Below are 6923 nucleotides of genomic sequence, written 5' to 3' on the forward strand. Positions count from 1 at the left end.
GCGTGGGCTGACTCAAACGTAGGGACTTCAATTCCCAGCATGCTTCTAGGTCAGCCCTGGCTGCAGAGGAGATCTTCTTGGGACTACCTGATCATTTCTCAGGGATCTTCCTGACTTAACTGAAAAAAGAAATTCACGTGGGGACCTTGACAGGCTCAGGAGAGATGTGTGGCTCCTCTCTTTCTTTCCCCTTGGCTCTTGGTGTCTGTCTTTCTAGGCAGATGGCCAAATGCATGTCACCCACAGAGATGGAGCAGGGCTACATTGGAGTGTATGTGATGGATTTAATAATCGTTTCCCTTCTCAGCAACAGAGAGAGGAGATGTGATGTCTCCGTGTCACACCACGGGGCCCAGCCTTTTAAGGCTGTTGGGCTCTATTTGTTGTCCCTGTGATTCAACCAAGGGCCGAACAAGAGGCCACCTGTGTCTTTGACACGCCCGGACCGCTCAGTGTTACCGCCCACCCTCTGTCCGCACTCAGAGCTCATTTTAAAGATAGAAAGTGGCCTTGAACTTTTCCATTTTTTGAGTACCTTGAATGTTTAAAAATCAAAAAAAGAAAAATGCCAAAAAGGAGTACAAAAGTTATGAGTGGTATATTCTATTTAAATGCTTAATCAGTGGATGCTCTTTAACACATAAAAGTGCAGGGCTAGGCAGCCCCCTCCCCCCCCCCCCCCCCCCATGGAGAGGCGGCTCGCGGCCTGTGGTTTGAGGCCCTTTGTGAATAAGGTTGGGGACACGTGGCCGTCCCGGTGTGCTCTCCTCTTCACCCCCATGTTAGGTTTGGGCGCCCTTGGGGGGGTTTGTCAGAACGCCCACATTTATCTGTGACCGGATGTGCACCTTGGCTGGGAAATGGAGCACTCAGGCTTGGCCTGCAGCCGGGACCGTCTCCTTGCTGGGTTGGGATGAGGGGGATGAGGGGCAGGGGAGGGGACACCCCCAGGGCAGTACGGGGACACCCTGCACCCGGTTCATCCTGGCTTGGTCCCTGGGGTATCTATCTGGGGTCGTCATTACTATTCCCCTGAACCGGAGGAGCTTCTCCACAGGCCTGCCTGTGGCCTGCGCTGCCTTCAGACCTGAGCTGCACCCCCCGGGCCACCTTGAGGCTGGCTCCCCCTGTGAGACAGTACCTCTTGGTTCACTGCTTGACATGCCCACGTTGGCCAGGCCCTGGGCTTAGAGCTGCTGTGCCCCAGTTTCTTCACGGTGGCTGTCCTATTGAACTTGAAGGCGGAGCACAGTGCCTAAATCAGGGGTCCCCAAACTTTTTACACAGGGGGCCAGTTCACTGTCCCTCAGACCGTTGGAGGGCCGGACTATAAAAAAAACTATGAACAAATTCCTATGCACACTGCACATTTCTTATTTTAAAGTAAAAAAAAACAAAACGGGAACAAATACAATATTTAAAATAAAGAACAAGTAAATTTAAATCAACAAACTGACCAGTATTTCAATGGGAACTATGGGCCTGCATTTGGCTAATGAGATGGTCAATGTGCTCCTCTCACTGACCACCAATGAAAGAAGTGCCCCTTCCTGAAGTGTGGCGGGGGCCGGATAAATGGCCTCAGGGAGCCACATGAGGCCCGCGGGCCATAGTTTGGGAACCCCTGGCCTAACTCATCATGCACAGCCACAGGATGCAGTGAGCACTCGGCTCTGGTTGTGACAGTCACAGAGGAGGTCCCATTCCCCAGGGCCCGAGCTCCAGAGAAGTTTTCAAACCAGAGGGTGGCTGAACTGAGTTCTGATTAAGAAAGGATAGCCGGGCCAGGACTGGGTTCTGAGCAATTTGTGCGCTGGGGCCACCCGGCCTGGGCAAAGGCACAAAGGACGATGGAGCAAAAGCTGGGGACGGTGGGCGTGGGCGACGTGAGTGCCAGAACAGCAGAGGGCGATGGGTGGGCGGGGGGGGGGGTACAGGCGGCAGGGGGAGCTATTCTGTGGAGACCAGCGAGCAGCCGGGCAGCAAGGGGGGGCATACCAGCATTTTGGGTGAAATTGTTGTTGTTTTAACAAATAAAATGCATCCAGGTAACATTGGTTAACAACACGTAAATTCTAGGTGTACGGCATGAGAAGTCGATATCCGAACACGCTATGGCATGCTTGCTGGGTGAGATTTTTTGGTTGCACTCTGCAGGGGGCAGATCTAAGTAAGGCCAAGAATATAGGCCGGCGGGGCAGGCCGCTGCAGGGGGACCAGGCCGGAGACGAGACCCCACGTGAGGGGAAGTGGAAGGGGAGTCTGAGTCCGCGGGAGGGGTGACTGCACATTGGGGACGGCTCCTAGGACAGGAGCAGAGTTGGGAGGGGGGTGACAATTGCTTTTTTAGGAGAAAGAGATGGCATTTTGGGATAGAATAGGGAAGTCGGTGTTGAGAGGGAGCCTCTGAGAGCCTGGGGCGGGGTGGGGTGGGAGGCTTGCCAGGCCCAAGGCCTCAGGGGGACTTGGAAGGTATTAGCCAAATAAGTTTGTAAATAGGATGTATATGTTTGCTCACTTATAGTTTGCATTGGGTGTAAACTGGCCAAGTGCTCATAGCACTTTAAAATGTTTTATTTTTTTATTTTTTTATTTTTTACAAAGACAGAGAGTGAGTCAGAGAGAGGAATAGACAGGGACAGACAGGAACGGAGAGAGATGAGAAACATCAATCATTAGTTTTTCATTGCGCGTTGCAACACTTTAGTTGTTCATTGATTGCTTTCTCATTTGTGCCTTGACCGCGGGCCTTCAGCAGACCGAGTGACCCCTTGCTGGAGCCAGCGACCTTGGGTTCAAGCTGGTGGGCTTTTTGCTCAAGCCAGATGAGCCCACGCTCAAGCTGGTGACCTCGGGGTCTTGAACCTGGGTCCTATGCATCCCAGTCCGACGCTCTATCCACTGTGCCACCGCCTGGTCAGGCCCCCACCCTTTTAATACTAAGATCTTTACAACATCCTTCTAGTACTAAGATCTTCTCAAAACTAAGCTTTTCCCCACACCCTTGATTGTTGCATGATGTGGGGTGGTGACCTCTTATGAGGAATCCCATTTATGCCTCAGATGAGTGGCTTTGTATCAGAGACTTTTTTTTTTGTATATTGGCTTAAAGCAGGGGTCCCCAAACTTTTTACACAGGGGGCCAGTTCACTGTCCCTCAGACCGTTGGAGGGCCAGACTATAAAAAAACTATGAACAAATCCCTATGCACACTGCACATATTTTATTTTAAAGTAAAAAAACAAAACGGGAACAAATACAATATTTAAAATAAAGAACAAGTAAATTTAAATCAACAAACTGACCAGTATTTCAATGGGAACTATGGGCCTGCTTTTGGCTAATGAGATGGTCAATGTGCTCTTCTCACTGACCACCAATGAAAGAGGTGGCCCTTCCGGAAGTGCAGCGGGGGCCCGCATAAATGGCCTCAGGGGGCCGCATGTGGCCCGCGGGCTGTAGTTTGGGGACCCCTGGCTTAAAGGCTTTAATTTCTACACTATAAAATAAGGGAGACGGGCTTTCTTGCTCAGATCTCGCCATCAGCATTGCAGAGGAGAGGCAGCCAAGATGGCGGAGTGCTGAAGGAGAAGCCAGTTTGTGCAGAGTTTGAGCAGAGAGAAGGAGATGAGGAACAGAGGTGAATGAGGCTGGTGGGGTCTTTGATTCTAAGAAACTCAAATGAGTCATGGCTTTGGGAGCCCTGAACGGAAAGGGAAGTGTTTTCCCACTGTGTGTATTTCTCTCCCGCCGGGTGCGAGCTAGAATTAAAGGTAATGGCCCACCAGTTCTTGGCTCCATTTCATTACCATCTGTCCAAATGAAATGCGAACCTGCACAGGCCAGGCAGCTCTGATGGTGGCCGTGACTACTGGCCTTACAGAAGAGAAGGTGTCCATTGCTTTCACAATAAGGAACCCAGTCCAGGAAGGCTGGTGGGAGGAGCAGCATAATAGGGAGACCCCCAGGGATAGATGTGTGACATGACCTGACAGGTAGAAACCAGTCAGAGGCGGAGGGGGCCTGGGTGGGGGCAGGAGAGCCCAGGGGTCCAGGGAGCGCTGTGGGCCGAGCTGTCTCCCGTGGGCCCACTCCTCCTCCTCCCACAGGCTTTCTGAGGAACTCCTCTAAGGCCGTGACCCGAGCCTGCAGGGCTGATATCCCTCTGCGAGGCCTCATAGGGAGGGATGGTGGAGCCAGTTTTAGGGTGCAGTTGGGTAGGTGGGGGTGAGAAAATATAATAGAAAACAGAGAATTTATTCTTTCTAGACATTTGACCAAGACAGGAAGGAGAGAAAGTGTAACACTCCCAGTCAGGGCAATTTTTTAAAAATTAAAAATAACTTGCATTATCCATTCACCCCCCACCCCACCCCCAAACATTGCATGTTTCTTGTATAAAGCTAGGAAAAAGACGAAGAAAATAAAAATCACCTGCCATTTTATTCATGAAAAATATACGCTGTAGCCCTGGCCAGATAGCTCGGTTGGTTAGAGCCTCGTCTCGAAGCACGGAGGTCGCCGGTTCGATCCCCAGTCAGGGCACATACAGGGGCAGAGCTATGTTTCTGTCTGTCTCTCTCCCTTCCTCTCTCTAAAACCAATAAAATAGTCATTTTAAAAAAGAAAAGGAACATATTGTGTGTATATATATGTCTATATCTATATCTACCTAGCTATATGTATACTGTACTGCTAAACTTGGAGTTAATTTCCTTCCAGATTTTGATTTTTTAAACTGATAAGAACAGATACACTTGATCTTAGCCAAAAGGCCGAGAAGCGATCCAGATTTTGATTTTTTAGTAGAAAGGCATCACATGCTATTGATACATTCTCATTTTGCTCTGTTATTTTCATTCAGTCTTTAGGGGAGGGGCTGAGGGCCTGGAGGCATTTATTTCTCCACTGGTACACAGGGTGGTGGGCCAGCTGAGGGCCCCAGGCCCCTGGCCCCTGGCCTTTGGCCAGATCTGCCTTCCTCTGTTCCCGCTTCCCCGCAGGAGAAACTGCTGCTCCCCAAACCCCTCCCCGAGCACGATGCAGTCCAGGTGGGCTGGCAGACCCTAGGAGGTTGGGGATGCTGTGTGCTTGGCACCTGAGCGGCCAATGAGGCGGGCAGTGGGTGTGGCCACGGTCTCGTGCTCCTTGTGCCGGGGGCAAGGCGGGTGTCGCGCACAGGGTTCGGCGCCCCCCCCCCCCCCCCCCCCCCCCGAGGTATCAACCGCTGCTGTGGGCACCGATGTCTGTGGCTGGCAGCTGGGGGGTCAGATCATTCCCGCCCGGAAGCTCACCCCCTTCTACTTACTGTTTCTTGAATCCTTTTCTCCGTTTGAGCTGCTGTCCTTCCAAAACACCCTTTAACATGTTACTTACCGGCCACTCTATTAGGTATGATTTCCAGTGGCTCAAAAGGCAACAGGTAAAAAAAGAGCCATTTGGTTAAAAGGTGCCTGGTTATCACCTCACCATATCTAAAGAGTGCTTAGATTATATTCCAACCCACAAACGTTCCATGTAACCTTATTAGAGTAAAAATCCCTACCAGTGGAATCCCTACAGGTGGGTCTGAAGGTAGAACCACTTTTTATTTTTTATAGTCTTTCAATACCAGACTTGACTTCCAAGGAAACTGATGTCAGTTGACACTTCCGTAGCAAAGCACGGGAGTGTTCCTGTCCCTGCCCGGCCCTCCCCCCTGTGATGAAAGTTTACTTCTTCTAACTGTGCTCACTTAGGGGACGAAAGGCTCTCACCAGCCTGGTGAGTTGCTTTTTAGGAAGAAACAAGCGGTGCTTGAGGACGCAGCCGGGGACTCGGGGCATGGAGAGGACAGCTCCGAGCGCCTGGCCGGGGATGGGCCTGGCCGGAGGGTAGAGATGCAGCCCACGGTGGACAAGGTGGCTGCATCGGCACTGAGTACCACACCCGGGCACGAGCCCCACTTTTCTTCATTTTGAGAAGTCCCCCCACCCCCACCCCGGCCCAAGGGAGGGAGGCCTCCCCAGGACATGAGAAACATGAATGCCTCAAAAGACCCAGAACCCATAGGCACGGTCCAGTGAGGATGGGAACACACATCAGTTTCCCTTGGCTCAATGCTCCCGTTTTTAACGGGTAGCCCCCCTGGGCTCTGCACTGCCATCCTCCAGAGACACGGGAGCAGTGTGTGTGGGGGGTGTGTGTGCGTGCTCTGGGGGGAGCAAAAGCCACCTCTCCCGGGATTTTGCCCCAGGCGCGGGCCTTGGGGTGACAGCTTGTGCCTTCCCATGTAGGGCTGCGTGATTTCCAACTGGGGCGGGGGGCGGGGGGCTAAGTGTTGCTTGCCACAGGCACCCAGCTAAGAGGGGAAGCAGAGGGGCATCAGAGAGATCTGTCCCACCCTCCTCCCTAAACCCCAAGTCTCGCAAAGTCGGCACTGGGAGGTAAACGTGGATGGTCAGCGCAGGAGGGTGTCCCCTCCGCGGCTGTCCTCAAAATGTCCGGCTTCCGCCCTGCTGACGCCGAGGGCGGCCACTTCTCTTTGGCTTATTTGCACATTGCAGACACTAGACAGTTTTCTAGACTAGAGTTTTTATTTATTTTTTTCCTTTAAAGGCAAAAGGGCAACAAGATGATTTGTTTGATACTATGTGGTTCCTTGTCTTTGGGCTCAGATTGCCTGGGGTTACTCTGTTCATTGCTTCCCAGCCCGACCCCACGCCTGGGGGGCGGGGGGGCCACATTCCCTCTATGACCTAGGAGCCCCTTCAGAGAATGGTAAGCTTCCTTGAAATTCACAGCGCAGAGAGCTGGCACGGTCTGACAAGGGAGTCCCCACACCCTGTGAATCTGGGGTCACATTTTGCTGCTACAGATTGCTTGTCCCCTACTTATTTGTTGTCATTGATTTTTTACGTGCCATTTATTCCCCCTTCCAACGC

General features: G+C 52.0%; 1 pseudogene; it reads right to left on the reverse strand.

Moving 5' to 3' along the window:
• Positions 1 to 4626: 4626 nt before the first annotated feature.
• Positions 4627 to 4787, reverse strand: LOC136311281 (U2 spliceosomal RNA; annotated as a pseudogene).
• Between the last annotated feature and the right edge of the window lie 2136 nt (positions 4788 to 6923).

The sequence above is a fragment of the Saccopteryx bilineata genome, chromosome 7 (genome assembly GCF_036850765.1).
Source record: "Saccopteryx bilineata isolate mSacBil1 chromosome 7, mSacBil1_pri_phased_curated, whole genome shotgun sequence".
Taxonomy (NCBI): domain Eukaryota; kingdom Metazoa; phylum Chordata; class Mammalia; order Chiroptera; family Emballonuridae; genus Saccopteryx; species Saccopteryx bilineata.